General features: G+C 44.8%; 1 pseudogene; it reads right to left on the bottom strand.

Annotated features, from left to right (window-relative positions):
- Positions 1–14,687: 14,687 nt before the first annotated feature.
- Positions 14,688–18,843, bottom strand: LOC102842195 (annotated as a pseudogene).
- Positions 18,844–22,154: the final 3,311 nt, after the last annotated feature.

Genomic DNA, 22,154 nt, shown 5'->3' with positions numbered 1-22,154 from the left:
GAGCTGACTTCCTGGCCAGGATGAAGCCATCTGGACTGAAACCCCACTCACCTGGAGAGTCAGTGCTCTGGAGTCCTGTCCCCCACTGCTTGGGATGATGGAGAACCTTGTGGGAACCATTGCACTTCCTCAGCCCTCACTTTACTCATCTGTGAAATGGGAGTGATGGATGATGGAGCCAAACCAGGGATGGCAAGTGGATGTCATCTTTCATGTGGAACAACTGGTTTTCACTACCATTTCTGCCTCCCTCTGTGTGGGGATAACTGTCCATCTAGTCACCCAGCCAGGGCACCTATGTTGTCCTTGAACCTCTCCCTAGCCTCCAGGTTTCTCTCTAATCCTCTAATCTTCCATTTCTTTCTTCACCTTCCTCACTCTTAGCCCAACCTCCATTCACCCTCCCTAGACAACTCTAACTACATCCTCAATGTGATTAGATTCCCACACAGAAGCCATAGGGACACTTGCAAAGATGTAAAATAATATCAGTCTGTGCTATTCACTGCCTCATATCATCCCGAAACTCTTCAATAAAACCCTAACCTTCACTGTGAGTTACTAGGCCCCACACGGCAAGGTCTCTACACACCACTTTGTTGTTGTTGTTGAGTTGGCTTTAATTCATGATGATCCTAGGTACACCAGAACAAAACATTGCCCAGTCCTGCACCATCTTACCGTCTTTGATATGCTTGAGTCCATTGTTATTGCTACCGTGTATTTTGAGTGCTTTCCAACCCAGGGGATCATCTTCCAACAGTCTATCAGACAAAATGGGCTCTGTTGTGATCCATAGGATTTTCACTGATTTGTTTTTGGAAGTAGATTCCCAGATCTTTCTTCCTAGTCCTTCTAAGTCTGGTAGCTCCCCTGGAAGCTGTGCACCTTGATTGACCCTGCTGGTATATGAAATATGTAGTAGCTTTGCTTCCAGTATCATAGTTACACGCAAGCCATCATAGTATGGCCAACTGTCCACTGTGGCCTCACCTGCTTCCTCCACCTCTGTGTTCTCTGAATTACAGTGACACTGACTGCCTTTCTGTTCCCAGCATGCTAAGCTCTTTCTGAGGTCAGGCTTCTCAGAGGTAGATCTGGTAATGAAGACTCGGCAATCTCAGCAGAAAGCAGTGAGGAAGTGGAAGCAGAACCAGGAAAGGAAGGCAACGATGTAATTCCAAACCAAGTCCCAACCTTTGCCTGATTGTGTGAGAACTCTGGCTTGTAAACGACACCTCCAAGATTCTCCAGACTTTTAGCGAAGGCTGCTGCACTAAGCAGGGGCAGGAAGCTCGAGGACAATCTTGGGAAGAGACTCACAGGTGTGGGCTCTTAGCAACAAGCACACAGAGAACCAGGGGAGGGAGTCAGGCAACAAAGGTCTCACAGGGGGTCTGGCAGTGTTTGCTGGAAGCTTTTGCTCTCTCAAGGTCTGGAATGTTTGCAACTAGCTTATTGTTGTTGTTAACTGTTATGGAGTTGGCCCCCGACCCCAACTCACAGCAACCCCATGCGCAATGAAACAAAACACTGTGCCATTTGGACTGCTGTGATCCATAGGGTCTTCACTGGCTGGTTTTCAGATTTCCAGGCCTTTCTTCCTAGCCCATCTTTGGAAGTACTGTTAAAACCTGTTTAACATCAGAGCAACACAGAAGCCTCCACTGACAGGAGGTAGCTGCACATGGGAATTGAACCCAGTTCTCCTGCATGTAAGAATTCTACCTTGGAACCAGCCTACCCTTTTCAAGTAGCAAAGCCCTCCTCTCCTTCAGGAATCAGGGGCCTGGCCACTCTGAAGGAGTCAAAACCCTCTTTTATAAAAACCATGTACTTTTCCGTCCTGGCAATGATCTTAATGGCTATTCTGCAATATTTCATTACTGCCCGTATTCCTTCCTAAACCACAAGCGTCAGGAGAGCAGGAACGAATCTGCTCTGTTAGATGAATTAATCAATAAATGAATGAATGGTAACTCTGATTGATTAGTCTGGGCTGCCAAGAGCATCTGGTTGGCTCAGTGAGAAAGAATTCTATGATTGATTAATGATGTCTGCAATGAGTGCCACTGGGGATATAAGCAATAAGTGTGTCCTGAACTTGCAATCCCTGGACTAGATAGGTTCGTGCCTCAGGGTCCTCCATCAGAGGGCGCTCAGCGTTGCCTAGAAATGAAGTCTCGAGCTATCCTCAGCTCCCAGGAGGGAAGTTTAGTTGTCATCCCAGCTGGCCTTGATAATCAATCACACAGCCACGCAGTGCCCGTTAGGATTTGTCACTGAGCCACATCCAGGTGCACCAGGCAGGAACAGGCAAGCTCGTTTGCATCTCATCTGCATGAAATTTGCATGCGCCTCCACGGCCCTGTCTCCTTGCAATTTTCAAGTTAAAATGTCATTACAGCGCCTGTGAAGCCTGTTATTTCTTGATTTCATTCTCCCTACTCCTGTACCCCAACTCCTCCCACACCTCCCGGCCTGTGCTGGGAGAAGGAAACAGATTTGAGCTGTGGTTCTAATGCATAGTCACATGATCCCCTGTCTGGGTGGCGTCCAGGACACTGGGCACAAGGGCAGGGGCATGGCTGAGGCCCCTCAGTGTTCTCTGAACAAATGTCCCTGTTCCCTACCTCATAACCTTTGCCCATGCTGTGCCCTCCTCCTTGAATAGTCTTCTCCCATCTACATGCCAAAATATTACACAGCTGTAGGGATGCCTTGCCATTGAATCAAAAAGGGGAAAAACCACCAGTTGCTATACCAACTCAAGTCTACTCCAACTCATGGTGCCCTGTAAATGTGAGAGTAGAACTGTGATCCATAGGGTTTCCAATGGCTGCTTTTTCTGCTGTAGATACCCAGGCTTTTCTTCTGAAGTACTTCTGGGTAGACTGAACCTCCAACTTTTTGGTTAGCAACTGAGTGTGCTAACTGTTTGCACTAGCCAGGGACTCCCCTCCATTAGTTGTCTGTTTATGCTGTGTGATCTGTCCCTTAGTCATAGGCTGTTTCCATAAATGGTATGTGACCCAAGAGAGCCAATATGATTTCCCCCAAGAGTTGGACTTGGGAATCAGAGATTCAAGGCAGCATTCGGAACTGGGCATGTGGGCGGGGCTTGTCCAGTCACAGTCACAAGAAGCAGAAAAACCTTTGTTGCTATAGGAGAACTACAGCTGATAAGCCCAGAGCCAGACTGCAGAGATGCGCGGCAACAACGGCCCTGGCTCTGGGTCCAACCCCACCCCAGTCCAGGCTGCCCAGCTGGCCCCTGGTCCCACCATTCACCATCCCAGTCTCCATATCCACCCTCCTTTCCTGCTTGAGCAAACTCTAGGCACTTCGGGATCTTGCAACCTGGATGAAACAATAGGAAGATGAAACACAAATAGAGACCTCAAAAGGAATTTTCTGAAGGCAAGAATTTGATAGTTGACATCTCAAAGACAGCATCAAAGTTAAAAGATAAAAACTAGAACGTCACTGGGCTTTTTTATTTTTGTAATTCTATCGAGAAAAGAGGAGTCCTGGTGTGGCACTGTGGGCTAATGTGTCAGACTGTGAAGTCGTTTGAACTGCAAGGTCGGCAGTTCAAGTTTACCAGCTGCTCCTCAGAAACCCTATACAGGGTCGCTATGGGTCAGAATAGACTCGACGGCACTTAACAACAACAACAACATCGAGAAAAGAAGGAGCTCTTCTTGGTGGCATAGTGGTTACAAGTTAGGCTGCTTACCCTCAAAGTCAGCAGTTAGAAACTGCCAGTCCTTCCGTGGGAGAAAGATGAGGCTTTCTGCTCCTGTAAAGATTTACAGCCTCAGAAACCTATACAGGGTCACTATGAGTCAGAACCAACTTCATGGCATACCACTACCACCATCGAGAAAAGAGGACTCGTGGTGTGACGCTGTAGGCTGAGCACTGTACTTCAAACCCCAGGGTTGGTGGTTCATACTCACCAGCTGCTCCTTGGAAACCCTAGACAGGCTCACTTTCAGTCTGAGTTGGAACTGACTCAACCACACTTAACAACAACAACGTTGAGAAAAGAAGACCTCATAAACTCTTTAGAAATGGGAGCTATGTAGGGCTTTAATCCTCTAAAGAGCCTTGACTAAGACCCTACCCAGAGGCCTCCTCCTCTAGGAAGCCCATCCTGACACTCCCACCTGAGTCAGAAACACCATCCTCCATCTCTGAACTCACAGCTCCCTGTCTGACCTTCATGGCCAGCACTCACCCCCTAGCCTGACCTTTCTTCTTGCAGGCTTGTGTACAACCTATCTGAGGCCGCCAAGTCTGCCCCCTACCCCTCAGTGTCTGTCATAGTTAATAAACATCAGCAGTACATATGAAAAACAGCAATAGCCTCTGGTCTACTGAACCTTTATTCTGTGCTAGCACTGAAGTAGGAAATTCACCTGCATGATCTCATTTTATCCTCGCATCAGTCCTTTGGGGGTAGACTGGTTGATGGATGAGGAAACTAAGGATCAGAGAGGTTAGGCTACGTGCCTGAGCTCACACAGCTGATGAATAGTAGAACCAGGATGCAAACCCAGGCAGTCTGAAAAATCTCATTTCAGGTACATGCTCTGTATCTCTATACTTAGATGTGACTCCTCCTCAGGGTCCCTGGGACTTAAGGTCCCAAAACTATACCTGCACCAAATCTCCTCTACCCTGACCTGTAGCTAGTACCTGACTATCTAACATTAGTGTTTGTAAGACTTTGAGTTAAACTCTGCCCCATCAGTAGGATGCTCAGATATCCCCGCTGGCCTTGGACAGTCCTGGTTAATGCTTACCATCCCTGCATAATTATTAATAGCTCCCCTTTCACTCCCAAAGTTTTCTAGTTTGGGACAATAAATTATATGGTTACCCTACCCATCTGCTACATCTTACTAAAGGAACAAAGCCCTGGGCACTGGTGGGGGAGGGTGTGTAAGGCTGGTGCTCCCTTACTGCAGAGGAGCAGGGCTGGGGTGAGGGAGCCCCAGAACTGTGGGCTGTCAGGATGAGTCATGGGGACCATCTGATCAGCTGCTGAAGATCCCTGCTCCTCCATGCTTCCCACGCATGCATCCCCATCACCCTGGGGAAGGAGCAGTGGGCGGATGGCAGTAGGGCATAGCTGCAGTTACTGCTCCCCACCCTCAACTTCTCTACATGGACATAGTCTGTCTTCTTCTCTGGCCTCAGTCTGTCTGTTTGTTGAATTAGGGACAATGGTCCTGGCTCTGTCACGATTCTAGGGTGGGATAGTGCTAGGATACAATGCCTGTGGGATCTCCTGCTTCTACATACACGAGGGAACGCCTGTTGACATCACCACAGCCAACGAGGGCTCCTGGGGAGTCTAGTTCGGGGTGTCCTAGGACAGAAAGCTCCCAGGCACCTGATCAAGGGCTGGGAGTATTCCAGCATCCCCAGAGTTGCCAGGGCAGGTGACTTCCCTCTCTACAAATAAGAGTGGCAGCTGCCCATTCCAGCTCACCACTATTCTTTGTGGAAGTCTCATTTCCTCCACTGTAAAATGGGGGTGACAGAAAGAGCCCCCACCCTTCAGGGCTGCAGTGGGATTGGGTGAGGTGATCACATGGAACATCAGAAATGGAGGTGGTATTATTATTAATAATTAAAGTCATTTACAAGGAATGATGAACCCCAAGAGGTTTCCACTGGACCCCTTCAGGTGGAGGCCCAGCTCAGCCACTGGCTCACTGGGAGACCCCAGGCAAGCCCCTTTCCCTCTCTGAGGCCCAGATTCCTCCTCCTGCCACTTCCTACTGTTGGAGAGCTGGTGGGATGGTGGAGGAGGTAAAGTCTGGAAGGAGCTGGATGGGAGAGCAGTCATTAGTTTAACTAGGGGGCTGGCCTGTTTCTCAAGGAGTCCTTCCACTCTGAAATCTATTTGCAACCATGAGACCCAGGGATTCCTCACCTTTTTTAGGGTGGGGACCTGAGTCAACCAGCTGTTCTCCAAGGGTCTCTATCCAGTGGGCCCAGGCCAGGACCCTCACTGCATCCTGTAGCCATATACTCACATCCACTGACCTGGAGAGGCATTTTCAGATCTTTTTTCTCAATATTTTTCCATCTGTTTGGCCAGTCCTCCTGCAGATGCTGGGGTCACTAGGGCTGATGCGTGGGTGAGGATATTTGCTTTTGTTTCCTTCACTGTTGGTAAGAAAAAGGCTTAACATGTTAATATGTTCCCCCTGGAAGGACAGCCCCAAGAAGAGCTCTGGAAGAAAAACTAGGAAAGGCCAGACTGGGTCTGCAGCTGGACTGGGGCATCTAGCAGTTTGGGTCCCTGTGGGAAGGCAATAGCTGCCGAGAGCCAGTGAAGCAAGTTGGGAATTTTCCACAGAAAGCTCTATATTTGTCCCCAGGAATTCTGGATTCTAATCTCTGTCCTGTTTCCCTCCCTGGCTCCCTTATTCTGTTCTGCAAAATAGAACAAAAGCCATTCCTTCTGACAAGCATTGGAGAGACTAGCTCCAGCACACAACAGACCCTCACACTCCCTTCTCATCCACTCTGGAGGGTCCTGCCATTCAGGGAGAGGCAGGAAGGGAGCTGGAGCCTCAGAGAAATGAACTCATTGGCCCCAGTGGTTTCACCTCATTTGTGATGTTAACTGAATACATTTGCATAACGTGCTCATTGAGATGTTATTTTACTTGAACATTTAAATCACTTAATCATCTGGTAACATAGTGGATTGAGCTGAACTGCTAACTGTAAGGTCAGCAGTTCGAATCTACCAGCTGCTCTCCTAAAGATTTACAGCCTTGGAACCACTACCACCAATCCTGATATGGAGTCCTGGTGTGGCACTGTAGTTAAAACACTGGACTGAAAAGTCAGTTTGAACCACAAACTCAGTGATTCAATCTCACCAGTCGCTCTCTCTATAGGAATAGTATGTATATAGGTATAGTAGAAACCAAACCAAACCCACTCCAATGCATAGTGACTATAGGAAATCCTATAGTCACTATGAATTAGAAGTGACTCAACGGCACTTAACCCTTCATAGGGTCCCTATGGGTGAGAATCGACCTGACACTAACTATACTCCTCAAAATCCTATACCGGGTCACTAGAGTCAGAACCGACTCCACGACACTTAACAACAACAACAATAGTGATGTGGACTCTTGGTGTGGTACTGTAGGGTCAACACTGGACTGCGAGCTGCAAGGTCAGCAGTTCAAGCCCACCAATAGCTCCATATACAGGGTCACTACAGGTCAGAACCGACTCAACAGCACTTAACCACAACAATCCTGATGCTGCCAATATGGAGGTGTGTGTGGTGTAAGAAATAAAGGAAACTGAGTCTCCAGGTATGTCGAGCATACACATATGTGCACACTCATAGGCATCCTAACACATCGATAAATGTGCACCCTGAAACACAACCCAATGCCTCACCCCTGTCCATCTCCAGCACTGGATCCCAGCCACACTGGCCTCCTTACCCAATAAGCACATGCCTGCCTCAGGGCCTTTATACTTGCTCTTTCCTCTGCTTGGTGCACCCTTTCCTCAGAGACCCATAACGTTCCTCAGGGCTTTATACAAACACCACACATTTAGAGATTGCTTCCGTGATCTCATTGTCGTAGTTGTTATTGTTGTTTTTAAGTGCTGTCAAGTCAGTTACAACTTATAGTGACCCTGTTTAGGGTTTCTGAGGAGCAGCTGGTGAGTTTGAACCATTGATGTTGTAGTTCAAACCGACCTTGCGGACCAGTGCATTATCCTGCAGTGCCATCTTAGCAGCTTCTCTTCCCCTGAGGGGACTTCTGGTGTGGAGCTGTAGAATCAGCACTGGACTGCAAACCATAAGGTCAACATTTCAAACCCACCAGGTGCTCCTCAGAAATCCTATACAGGGTCTATGAGTCAGAACTGACTCAACGGCACCTAACAACAATAAATTTCTCTGAGGAGTCTTGGTAAGTGGCTGCAGGATAATGCCCTGGACCATAAGGTCAGCTTGAACTGTAAGGTCGGCAGTTCAAACCCAACAGCTGCTCCTTGGAAACCCTACCCAGGGTCGCTCTGCGTTGGAGTGGGTTTGGTTTGGTTTATACTATACCTCTGCAAAAGGTCCCTGTGTGGCAATAACAGTTTGCTCTTGGGAGTCCTGGTGTGGCCCTGCAGGTTAATACACTGGTCTGCAAGGTTGGTTTGAAAGGTTGGTGGTTCAAACTTACCAGCCACTCCTGGGAAATCCTATAGTCACTATGAGTTAGAAATGACGCGATGGCACTTAACAACAACAACATTAAATCGTGGCACCACAGAAGAAAAGCCTGGTGATCTGCTTCCATAAAGATTGCACCAAGAAAACCCCCATGGGACCCATGGAGTCACTGTGAGATGGAATTGACTCAACAACCACTCCCCATTTCCTCAGTCACTGACACCACCCATCACTGCCCTATACGAAGGGACTTCAACAGTTGGTGGGAAATTTCCATTATCTTTCAATTTCACTTCTCTGTTTGTCTGTTGTCTGGCTTCCTTAGCAAAATGTAAGTGCCACAAAGACAGGACTTTGTTCTGTTTTTACCTGCTCTTTGTTTACCACTATCTCTCCTGATGCCTAGAACAGTGCTTAGCACATAGTAAGTGCTTAGTAAATACCTGTCGAATTAATGAACATGCATTGAAGACTTAAAGGCCTCCAAAGGATAAGATGGGACCACTCTCAGGTCTCGGGCTGCCCAAGGACTTATTCTAAGGCCCTATTAGCTCTGAGTCCAGGTCCAGGTTTGCTGCCACGAGGTCAGGATTTCTTCAAAAATGGAGCTGCTTCTGGAAGGACCCCGGGACACTAACCCCAGTTCAGCTTCCCCTGGGAGCTGACATTTCTCCAACAGACGACAGCCACTGTCCCTGCTGAGGGATCCTGAGCAGGCAATCTTCTGAGGAACTGAGCAGATGCTTTGTTACTGTCAGGTTCTTGGGGGTCCGGTTGACTACAGTCTGACAACAGAAAGCACAGAGAAGGTTTTTGGGGTCATGGTGTAGAAGTGACTGGGCTTCCTGAGGTGGCTGCTGTTCTCAGCTCTCTGTGGATAATTGAGCCAAAACTCCCTTTGGACACAAGAGTAGGAATCAACCCAGCCAAGTCTCCTGAACAGGAAGTACCTACCCCTCACTCCCATGAGCTCCAAGGCTGAGCACCTCTGGTCTGGAAGCCCTGAGCAGCTGTTTGGACTGCCTGTGTTGTGCCTCTTCCCATTCAGCTCTCAGATGCAGTGTTACGTCCTCAGAGAAGCTCTCTCTGGTGCCTTCTGTTTAGGTCAAGTTCCTCTGTTCTAGAAGAGTCTTGCTCTTTCCCTTCGGAGTCCACATCACTTTACCCTGAGCCCCTACACCTATTGTTCCGGTCCTGTCCCACCGTATGCATAGTAACTGCCTCTTGGATGTCTCCAGGAGAATTGTGACCAGTTTGCTCATAGTTAAATCCCTGACACCCAGCACAAGGGACCTGGACCACAGTAGGTGGTGAAATAAATGTTTGATGTAGGAAGGAAGACACCAACTGTCTCCCCTACCCCCACCCCCAGATTTCCCATGAAGTTTGTAGCTCCAGTGTCGGGAATGGGGTGAGGTGGGTATTACCACTCATTATGGGGTTTTCTGGTTTCTTGTCTTTTCTAAGGAAGGGTTCCAACTCAGAGATGCTCCATCTTAACTCTCTCATTATCAGAGAAGTGTGGGCTCCCAGATTTATGGGAGGCATTTGACAAGGGCTGGGGGAACAGCCGATGACCTTTGAGTGGTCCCCATCACACACTTGGATGCTCCCAGCCACTTCCCAGCTTCTCTGGGATGCTGTGCAGTGTGTGGAGAGCTGGACAGAGTCAGACAGATCAGAGTTTGAGTCCCAGACATGCCATTTCACTAGCTAACTGGCCTTGACTGAGTCACTTCCCTGCTTGGTGCCTTGGTCTCCCCAACTATTATTAAATGGACAGCTGATACATCTTTGCAGGCATCCTGGAGCTCCTCTTCCTGTCCTTCACCCTGAGGAGGAAGGAAGAGCCAGTACAAGAGTGCCAGGAAGAAACAGGAGCTTCTACAAGGGTCCATCCTGTCCAGGAGAGAAAACAAGAGACAAGGCAGGGCTGAGACTCAAATTTTGGAGCCAAGTGTCCTGACAAGCCCAGCCTTTGGACCTAGGAAGGATGATGTTGCTAATGAGGCCCCCAGCAAGGCTAAGCAGGCTAAGCTGACAAGGGAGGAGCCTTGTTTTTCAGAGCCTGGTCTCCCCTGGGAGCAGCCTCTCCTTGGCTTGAAGGACTTGGCCAACCCCTGACACAGCCAGGCTTCAGCTAGCAATGGGAGTAACAGGGCAGCCCTGACTTGGCCTCAGTCTCCCTCCTTGATGCTGGCACAGCCCACCATGCCCTTCCCTGCCTCTTAGTTCAGATTTATCTTCCCCTGGCTCGCCTAGACACAAGCAGTGGTTAGAGGTGATGGGGCTGCCCACAACTGTGACTAGAGGAATGGACCAGAGTAAGATTGCTGGAAAACATCACATGGGCTTGAGCACTTGATACCAAAAGCTCAGCATGTGCCTAAAAACAAAGCTCAGAAGGCAGGAAGGGTCAGGACAAGTGAATGGAATTGGGAAACCCAGGAGGAAGTAGGAAGAATGCTATTACATGAGGGGAAACATTCAGGAAACAAAATGTGTATACATAGTTGAATGGGAAACGAATGCCTTCGCACACGCTCATGCCAACCATAATAAAATGTTCAAATAAAGTTCTACTGGAAAAAAAAAAATTCTGCAAAAAAGGGAAAACAAGAATATCTTGCATTCCTAGCTGAAATAAGCTACTGAAGGGATGTTAAAATTGTTGTTGTGTGTTGTCAGGTCAGTCCCAACTTCATCACGGCCCTGTATAGGATTTCCGAGGATCCGAACCACCAACCTTGCAGTTACCTGTCCAGTGTTGATTTTGCGGCACCACACCAGGACTCCAGAAATAGGTTGCCAGGACTTTCTTCCAAGGTACCTCTGGGTAGGTTTAAGCCATCACCCTACCAATCTTTCAATTAGTGGCCAAATATTTAACCAGTTGATCTATTAAATTTTGGACAAGTTCTTAAAACTTCTGTAAGTTAATTTTAAATGTTATGAAATAAAAATATTTCAACTGTGGCTATCCAGAAGAATCTTTAGGACATGCCAAGGCACCAAAATATGACAGGTGTTGTTGTTTCTTTAAATATCTCCAGTTATTTATCATTTTAATACAAATGTTGGGAAGATTAAAGAAAAAAAAGCTGATAGCTGCTTTTTTGAATCTCATCTTTGCCTTTGAATCTCTCTAGGCCGCTCAGTTTACTCATCTGTAACATAGCTTCTACCTCTTGGGGTTGCTAAAAGGATTAGATAAGTGATAATGAGATTATAGCAGTGCTTTGTACACAGCTAATACGCTATAAAATTTGTATTTAGGACTACAGGTCCAGATGTTTCTCTGAAGGTCTAATTGTTGAAGGTCTAAGGAATGCCAAATGGACAGATAGACAGATGGGCTGCAGGTCAGACAGAGAGAAGATACGCTCCTGGAAAAGGTGGGACAGAGAAAAGTGGAGGGGGTTCCTGTTTGCCTGGGAGGCTGGATAATATAAAATCAAGAGATCCTGAGAGTTAATAGTGGGTGATTTTAATACACCGCTTTCAAAAATGTATAGAACAACCAGAAAGAAACTTCACAAAGACACAGAAGAACTAAAAAACACAATCAGCCAACTGGATCTCATAGATGTGTATAGAGCATTCAACCCAACAACTGCACAATACACATTCTTTTCCAGTGCACATGGAACATTCTTCAGAAGAGCTCCTGAGAGTGCATGCTTGTGCAGGAATGGAGCAGAGGTACCAGTGGGAGGAGAACCTGGTCCCAGTCCCCACCTAGACCTGCCTCCCTGTGTGGCATAGGAAAGACACTGTCCCTGGCTGGGCCTTGATTTCCCTCTTCTTCTCGGTGGCCAGGAGCCAAAACCATCTGGCCTTGAGGAGTTGTTTCTAGCATAATGAATGGTTGGGGCTGGACCCAGAAGATCAGCTTAGGGGTCCATTAGGCCTTGAGCTTCCCAATGGCAGGGAAGATGCAGGTCCAAACCTCACTCTGATGCTCTCTTCCCTCAGGTCCAGGCAAGAACCTTGTGCCCATTCTACTGTTGATCAAATAGGCTCTAAGACAAAAAAAGATTCACTCACAGTTCCTTACTTTTCAGTGGCAAGAGTGGGTTCCAGACCCTTTCACATGCATAATAATCCATTTGAATAAAATAAACTGTTACCACATTACAGAAATACTGTTTGATGGATTTTTGCCTTAGAGGAGAAGTGTGTTTGGGCTGATCTAGTTTTAAACATAAACCCCCACAAATGTTCATACCTGCCTTTGGTATTTCTAGGTGCTCCAGAGCATCTCGGAGGGAATGCAACTAGCAACACAAGGTGAGGAAGATGGGAGATGGGACAAGTATTAGTTAAGAAGTCAAGCAGATGGTGACACATTGGTCTACTGGTGAGTAGAACATGGGGAAAGGCAGCAATGAAGAAATGGGCTACGTTCAACCACCTTCCATAGACTCCCGTTGACCTGGAAATGAGAGAGAGAAGAGGAAGGGCTGGTTGGTCCAAAGTGTGGTGAGGCCTGGGGACACCTGAGCCTATGGACAAGGACATAGCCATAGAGGGCTGGAACTAAGAGTGAAGCATCCGGCTGATATAAAGTGAAGGGAGACACACAAGAACACCCAAACTTTGCAGACAGCACCCATTTGACCTAGTTCAATGACTTGACAATCAGAACTCAACTAGAGGACAATTAAAAAAAAAAAAAATTTCTTTTCTGATAATGGAAACAAGGGTAAGTTGCTACAATTTGATGAACTTGACCTATACTCATGGATGTAGTAACTCAAAATACCAACAGAGAGGGAAAGAGTCTTCGCATCAAGTATCAATGCTATCCCCTCTACATACAGGGTAGAGAGGGACAGGCAACTTAGACATTGGCTACCTAAAATGAGGGGGTGATAAAGGCACAAAGTGACTGGCTTGCAAGTTTTCAAGAAGGAGTTTAGTTTAAGAGTGTGCGAGGGAAGATATATATATATTTAAAAAAAAAAAAAAAAAAGTCAAGCAGAGCGAGAAAACAAATAGTGGCCAAAGGTTGGATGCTCTAAATGCAGACATGCACTTCTGCCCAAGTCTGTTAGAAAGTTAAGTTCATGCTGTCAAAGTCATATGCTCTTTGGTGAGAGGCAGCAAGGTTTACTTAATGATGATCTAATTGATATTCCCACTTGGATGTTTGGGGCAACTCAAACTTAACATGTCCTGAACTAAACTCCTGCTCTCCCTCCACCAGGTCAAAAGCCATCTTTGGTGTCTCTCTTTCACATCCACTTTCAATCATTTTAGCCAATTCTGTTGACTCTCTATGATTTATACAGATCCTGACTCTCTCACCACCTCCTCCACTACCACCATCTTCTCTTGCAGTAGCCTCCTTATTGACCCATTTTCCAGCTTCTCCTCAATGTAGGCCACTTCTCACACAGCATCCAGAACTTTCCATTAAAACCTAAATCAGATCATCTTTCTTCTCTGCGCAAACCTCTATCTTACAGAAAAGAACACCTCTGAGATGTTCTTGAAGCCCTATGCAATCTGGTCTTCCTTGTTGACTCCTTATAATATCTCTGGGAGGTAAGCAAGGGAGGAAGGATTGCCCCAACTTTACAGATTGGGAAACTGACACCCGGAGAATAGAGATGATGTTTCTAGGTCTGAAGCACAGGGGGCCTATCCAGGACTCGGTTCACCATTGAGATGTTGGTAACTCTTTTTTTTTTTTTTTGTCATTTAAAAATTTTATTGTGGAGAAATAGGTATAACAAAATTTGCCATTTTAACTTTTAATGATAAAAGGTAGCTAAAAGGTAGCACTTTTAATGATAAAAGATAAGCAGGACAAAATATAATTTAGCCAGCATTTCTAAAATATAGATTCTAATTCTATGCGTAGCATCCAAACAACAGCAAATGTTTGTTTGGGAGTGCTTTAGTCAAATGCAATTATTTTAAGGCAAGAACTTGACAGATAAATGGCAATAAGAAATTTTAAAAATTGACAAATGCAGACTATCATTTTATTATAACAATATATAAAGCAAATAACTAAATGTTCATAACCACACTATATGACTGATGGTGTTATTCAGTTCACTCAAGTTTGAGGGAATAGTTTAAAGAATTCTTGAAATTCAGTGACCTTCATATAAAGATAAAGATTTGAAATGCGTATACATGTTTATGTTAAGAGCACATAAATTTTCACTTTCCTAACATTATTTATAATTTCACCATTTTCATACATCCTCAGTGAGTTGACCAAGCTCAAGACCTTTTTTATTAGAAGAGCTGGCACGGTTATATTATTATAGGCAGCATGCTTCAAAGGAAGTCGTTTTTAATAATGACTAACTGATTGGTAACCAACAGAGTTTTGACCTAATTCCTTTGTCCTTTATTGCAAAAAGAACTTTCTTGCCTGGGCACCCAGCCCCACCCTCACAGTTGACAACATCCTCCTTGAAACAAGCCCTTGACAGGCTCTCTAGACAGCCATTTCCATTTTAATAGTTGGATGAGGATTGTATCCTTCAATCCTGAAAGTCTTCAGCTTTGAAATCATCAATTGTCTCAACTTTTCCAAGAATGTTGAGCTTGGGGAAAGGTCTTGGTTCTCGCTGGAGCTGAACTTTCAAGGGCTCAATGTGATTCATGTAAATACGTGCATCTCCCAAAGTAAGTACAAAATCACCTGGCTTCAGGCCTGTGGTGTATGCGATCATGTAGGTGAGCTGGGCGTAGCTGGCAGTGTTGAAAGGCACCCCCAGGCCCATGTCTCCTGACCTCTGGTATAGCTGACAGGACATCTCACCGTTTAACACATAGAACTGGCAAAGGGCATGGCAGGGAGGCAGCGCCATCTGTGGAAAGCTTTTTGGGTTCCAAGCACAAATGATGATTCTTCTGTCGTCAGGGTTGGTTTTGATTGTGTCAATAACCTTTTGCAGTTGGTCCACTCCTTGGCCTGAATAATCTGAATGCATCTCTTTATATTCTGCCCCAAAATGCCTCCACTGAAAAACATAAACTGGGCCTAAATCTCCTTCTTCTCGGGTGGTTAATCCCAGGCTGTCCAAAAAGTCTCGTGACCCATTGGCATCCCAGATCTTCACTCCCTTGGCAGACAGTTCTTTAGCATTGGGTGAAACCTTTGATAAACCACAGCAACTCTTCCAAAACACATTTCCAGCACACACGTTTGGTAGTCAGCAGAGGAAACTCATCTCTAAGGTTGTAGTGCACCTGCATGCCAAACACAGACAGAGTGCCGGTGCCCATGCGGGTCCTCCTTCCTGAAGCCTCAGAGGAGGATGGGCTTGATCTGGCCCAGGTACTGCAGTTCACAGCCATGAAGCGGTGATGGCGTGGGCTCCTGTGCAGTGGGCGGTGGCTGCAGCAATGGCGCAGAGGTGAGGGGGCCTGCTGGTAACTCTTATCACATGAGCCGGCACACCCCACTCTCTCCCTAGAGTGCTAGCTCCCCACCCAAGCTTTGGAGCCAAGCCATATGTCAAAATAGGTTTCTGGATACTGTGCACTTGGCTGGGGCAAGTGTCTGGATTCCACCCCTTTATAGGCCAGATTGGAGCAGTGCAGGGTCCACTCTGGACTGAGTAGATGCCAGAGGAATTTAAACCCTCAGGACTTGGAATAGGTTTTGTTTGGGGCAGCTTGTTGTGCCCTGGCTCTGACTGATTCATCATGTGACCTTGGGCAAGTCACTTCTCTTTTCTGAATTACACTCTTCCTATCTTTGACCCTGTAGAGTTCTGATGTTTAGGCATTCTAAGAACAAGTGGATGAAACCTGGGCTGCGTCTTAGGACGTAGTAGTAACCAGAGACTAGAAGTTGCCAAATATCAGATTACTATTGACGTGAAGAAAGGTCTAGAGTGGAGTGCCACAGGGCACTGCCCCCAGTTCTACTCCGTTCAACATGTCTGCTGATCATTTTAAGGAGGAAAGATAGTCCATTACAGTGTGACTGTAATGATGACCAACAGCCAACAAATGAGTTTGCGGTGAAGAGGACAGGGTTGAAATAAAGTAGATTTAAGTCAGTAGTTCTCAAGAATATCTACAAATTGATGTGACCATTTTTGACTGTCACAGTAATTAGAGGGAGCTGTTTTGACATTTGGAGTCCCTGAGTGGTGCAAACAGTTAAGCGAAAGATAGGAGGCTCAAGTCCACCTGGAGGTGCCTGGCAATCTACTTTTAAAAACTCAGCCACTGGAAACCCTGCAGGGCACAGTTCTACCAACATACATGGAGTTGTCATCAGTCTGTATTGACTTGACAGCAACTGGTTTATTGACATTTATGGGGTGCAGTGCACAGAAGAGTCCCACACAGCAGAAAATCACTCCACATCCTTCAAGACTAGCAAATGTCCACCACATGAAAACCCATGACAATTACAAGCAAGATATGCTTTAGTACACGGCAATACTGAAAGGTTTTACAAGAAGTTACATGACAAACTCAATAACTTAGAGAAAGGTTGTTACTGACAAGGAAGCCAGCATGGAATAAGAACGGTGACTCAATTATTTTTTATCCCGCACAATCTGTCTAGTCAATGTGTTAGACCAACTCCAACTACATATTTAAAGGGAAAGGGTTTCAGGGCACAAATGCAGCTACTGCAAAAACAGTGACTCCAACTACAAACGTTTATCACAGCAGCTGTGTAGGTTCTTTATACAGGATTAACCTGTTGCCTTTAAATGATTGCTACTCACGGCAACCCCATGTGTTATACAGTACAGTTGCTCCAGTGGCTTTTCTTGGCTGTGATCTTTGTGGAAGCAGATTGCCAGGCCTTTCTTCCATGCCACTGCTTGGTGGGGTCAAACCACCAACCTTTAGGCTAGTTGTTGGTGTTAAGTGCCGTTGAGTCAGTTCTAACCCATGGCGACTCTGTATAGGGTCTCCGAGGAGCGGCTGGTGAGCTTGAACTGCGATTTTGGAGTTCAAACCAACTTTGCAGTCCAGCGCATTAACCCACAGCTCTACACCAGGACTCTCTTAGGGTAGTAGTCAAGTGCAAACTATATGTGCCACCTAGAAACTAAATTACAGATGCAAGAAATCTCATTGAATTTCTTTCAAGGATGGTTGTTTAGAATCTACATTGTGAAAATCACACATTGAAGTTATTTATTTTGGAGTTGCCTGTTGTCTTTCAATCCTTCTCACAAATGATCCCCATAGACAATTTCTGCGTAATGTTGGATATAAAACTTCTTTTTGCTATCCATTCACTTGCTCTCTCAAAGAGATGGTTACGTTCTGAAAGCTAAATGCACACCTCTGTTGAGGAGTGGAATTTCAAGGAAGATACATTTTGTGTGTGTGACTTCACCACAAAATAGGGAATCTTTATCCCTCCACTCTGAGGCCAGTCCCCTTTCTGAGAAGGCCATGTTTCTTCATCTCTCCATAGGACAGATTATAATGTGTCTTGGCATTTCTTTTTCTACTTCACTTAAGGCTATTTGTCTCTTTCTTTTATCATACAAATAAGTCTGGTGTGTGATATCTTGCCCTAACAGCAGTTTTTGTTTTAGTTTCCACTCACACCTCCTGCCCTTTAATCATTTCCCTGTACTTCCTGTGTCTAATGGTGTCTCATCAGCCTACGTCTCTGGAATGCAAACTTATTCATTACGGGGAGATGTGGCTCTGACTTCTTCATTATGTCTTCTCAGATAGTCATGCTCAAGAACATATTGAAAGGCATATTATTTTATTATAAATGACTTTCCTTTTATACCACCTTTATGTTACAGCTTGGGTATTGTATTGATATATATGTGTGTCACCTAAGAATTTCATTTGTGCAAATTAAAATGAAAAGGAGCATAAGAAATATGTGATATAAAAAAGGGGACTTGGCAACTACTGTTTTAGGCTTATATCTGACTAGAATGTGTACACATGTTCAGCAAGCGCCATGTGCAAGAATTCCACAGCTGCTCCATTTGTAATAGTCCTGAGCTGGAAGCAACCCAAATGCCCATTAACGGCTGAATGGATTATATAAACTGAGGGGTAGTCACACCAAGGACTACCTCACAGCAAGAAGAATGAGCTACTTATAGCTACACACAACAACATGGAAGAATCTCAAACGAAAGTGCCACGTGGGGGAAAGAAGCCAAGCACAAGAGGGTTATGTACCTAATGACTCCATTTATAGAAAGTTCTAAAGCCAGCACAACTAATCTATGCTAGTAGAAGAAGCCAAGATAATGATTATCTTGTAGGGGTCAACGATTAGGGAAAGTGAAGCACAAAAAGGACTCCTGGACTAATGGATATGTCTCATTTCTTGATCTGAGGCATTCAATTTGTGAAAATTCATCAAGCTGTGCACTTTATGTATACATATTATATTTCAATAGGAAGTTATTGAAGTGTGGAGACTTTGGGCGGATAAGGTTGAGAATCTAATTTAGTCGAAGCTCATAAAAGAACCCACATTATGATTACAGTCACCAAAGAGTCAGTTCTATGTTGGGATGTCTCAACAGGAGTATTGTAACTAGATCAAAGGAGGTGCTACACTTTCTATCTCTCTGCTGGTCAGATCTTACCTGAAGACATTTGATCATTTCTGGAGTGTACACCTTCATAGTTTCTCTGGAATAAGGCCACAGGAGAATGAGTGGCACATTGAAGGGTCTTGAAAACATTCACTATTATTAGCACAGCAAACTAAAAGTCTTAAAATACAGGTGAAGTCCCATCCTGATGACCTCAAGGTCTGTTTGAACCACAAGGCTGGTGGTTCAAACCCATCAGCCACTCCTTGGAAACCCTACACAGGGTCAGTGTAAGTCAGACCAACTTGATGGCACTTAACAATAACAACAAACTTCATAACTATGTACTCCTGGTGTGGCACTGTAGGATTAGCACTGCACTGTGACCCACAATGTCTGCAGTTCAAACCCACCAGCTGCTCCTCAGATACCCTAAACAGGGTTGCTATAAGTTGGAACCAACTTGACGGCACTTAACTACTTTATGCTTACTGTTGAGAGAAAGGATGCTATATCCCTAAAATCTGAGTCAACATTTTATTTGAGTTTCTAAACAGAGCAATTAAGAAAGAAAATGAAAAAAATTTAAATATAGATATCCAGATTGGAAAAGAAGAAGTAAATCTGTCTCTATTTGCAGTTGACATAGTCTTATATAGAGAAATGCCTGAGGAATCAACCAAAAAGCTATTTGAAGTAATAGAGTTCAGCAAGACTGTAAATTATAAGATCAATATACAAGAATCAATTTTATTTCTATATGCTAGCAACAAACAATATCTAGTGAAATGAAGAAAGAACTGCATTTATAACAGCACCAAAAAGAATAAAATACTTAGGAATAAATTTAATGACTTGTATGCTGAAGATTATAAAAGTCTTGTTGGAAGAAATGAAAGGAGATTGAAATAAATGGAGAAATATTCCATGTTGATGTTTCAGAAGACAATATTGTTAAAATGGAAATGCTTCTCAAATTGATCCAAATTTTTTTCCAACAATTGATAAGATGACCCTAAAATTCTTATTAGTTTTAAGGGATACCAACCAGTCAAAATAATATTAAAACACAGTACAAAGTTGGAGAACTCACACATTCCAATCTTAAAACTAACAAAAAAGCTATCATAATAAAAACAGCATGATGCTGGCATAAGGAGGGACGATGAAGTAGAACTGAAAATCCAGAAATAAACCTTTAATTTCATTATCAATTAATTTTCAACAGGGTGCCAAGACAATCAAATGGGGAAATGACAGTCTCTTTAACACATAGTGCTGGGACAACTGGATGCTGTTCTTATTGGTGCTGTTGTTAGGTGGCACTTAGTCAACTTAACTCAAATGAGTGAAACAGCCTCACAACTGTTATGTTTGAGTCCGTTGTTGCAGTTACTGTGTCGTCTGCCTAATTGAGGATCTTCCTCTTTTTCATTGACCCTCCACCTTACCAAGCATGATGTCTATTTTCAGGAACTGGTACCTCCTGATAACATGTCTAAAGTGCATGAAACTAAGTTTCACCATCCTCACTTGTAAGGGGCATTCTGGCTATACTTCTTCAAAAGCAGATATGTTTGTTCTGTTAGTTCGTTGTTGTTGTTGTTAAGTGACACCGAGTCGGTTCTAACTCACAGAGACCCTGGATAGGGTTTCTAAGGCTGTAAATCTTTACAGTAGCAGAAAGCCTTATCTTTCTCCTGCAGAGCAGCTGGTAGATTGGAACTGCTGACCTTGTGGTTAGCAGCCCAACACGTAACCACTATGCTACCGGAGAGTAAACGGAGTAAGTATGGTGAAAGGATACAACCCTGGTGCACACCTTTGCTGATTTTAAACCATTCAGTATTCCTTTGCTCTGTTTGAACAACTGCCTCTTGGTCTGTGTACATGTACCTCATGATCCCAATTCTTTATTCTTCATAGTGTTATCCATAGCATGTCATGATCCACACAGTCAATGCTTTTGCGTAGTCAATAAGCACAAGGAACCATCTTTCTGATACTCTCTGCTGTTAGCCAAGACCCATCTGATGTCAGCAATACTATCCCTTGTTCCAAGTCCTCTTCTGAATCTGGCTTGAATCTCTGGCAGTTCCTTGTCGATGCAACCATTTTTGAGTTATTGTCAGCAAAATTTTACTCACATGTGATATAATTGATACTGGTAGATGATTTCTGCATTCTCTCAGGTCATCTTTCTTTGCAATGGTCACAAATATGAATTTTTTTCAGTTGACCAGATAGGTGTCTTCCAGATTGCTTGATGTAGATTAGTGAGTGCTTCCAATGCTGCATCAGTTTGTTGAAACATTTCAATTTGTATTCTTCCAACTCGTGGAGACTTGTTTTTCACCAATGCCTTCAGTGCAGCTAGGACTTCTTCCTTCCATACCACTGGTTCTTAATCATAAGCTATCACTTCAAATGGCTGTGCATCAACCAATTCTTTTTGGTACAGTGGCTGTATATTTCTTCCATCTTCTTTTGAAGTTTCCTGTGTCATTCAACATTTTTGTTGTTGTTAGATGCTATCAAATCAGTACCAACTCATAGCAGCCCTGTACACTACAGAGCAAAACACTGCCCAGTCCTGTGTCATCCTCACAATCATTATGCTTTAGCCCATTGCTGCTGCCACTATGCCAGTCCATCTCGTTGGGGATCTTTCTCTTTTCTGCTGACCATCCACTTTAGGAAGCATGATGTCTTTCACCAGGGACTGGTTCCTTCTGATAGTATATCTGAAGTATAAGAAACGAAATCTCACCATCCTGGCTTCCAAGGAGCATTCTGGCTGTCCTCTTTCCAACACAGATGTGTTTGCTCTTCTGGAAGTCCATGTACTTTTTTTTTTTTTTTTAGTGTTTTATTGTGAATTATATGATAGTTTATATGGGAGAACATTAGTTTTACATTCATTCTATCATACATCATATCATTGCCATGGTTACAATCTCCTCCATGCATCATCAACCGACCAAAGGGTATATACCCTGCAAGCCTCCACTCTACACTATGCCCCCCCACCCCCAGTCTTCAGCACACAGTCCCTCTCCCTCTCTGGATCTAAAGTCCCCAGCTGCTCCATCGCTCCACGTCATCGTCTCTGCCTCCATCTCAGGCATCGCTGCTTGTCTGGATAGGGTCCCGCTCTCTGCTCTTCTCCCTTGATGGTTCTAGGGACCTCCGCTCCTAGACTGGAAAGTTAATCATTCCCTTCCTTGCTATAAAATGTCTACCTTTACATTTCCAACCCTCACAATCAGTCCTGATGACAATTATTCACTATTGTATCACAAGAGACCCATCTGCATTTCATTTCATCAGTTCCGCCTAGGCAGATTGGATACTACTCACTGGAGATTCTGCCTTCCTCCAGGCCCCCTGGCTCTAGGTTC

The sequence above is a fragment of the Chrysochloris asiatica genome, unplaced genomic scaffold (genome assembly GCF_000296735.1).
Source record: "Chrysochloris asiatica unplaced genomic scaffold, ChrAsi1.0 scaffold00296, whole genome shotgun sequence".
Lineage (NCBI taxonomy): Eukaryota > Metazoa > Chordata > Mammalia > Afrosoricida > Chrysochloridae > Chrysochloris > Chrysochloris asiatica.
The sequence above is the reverse complement of the archived record's forward strand: the minus strand, read 5'-3'. Positions and strand labels throughout refer to the sequence as shown.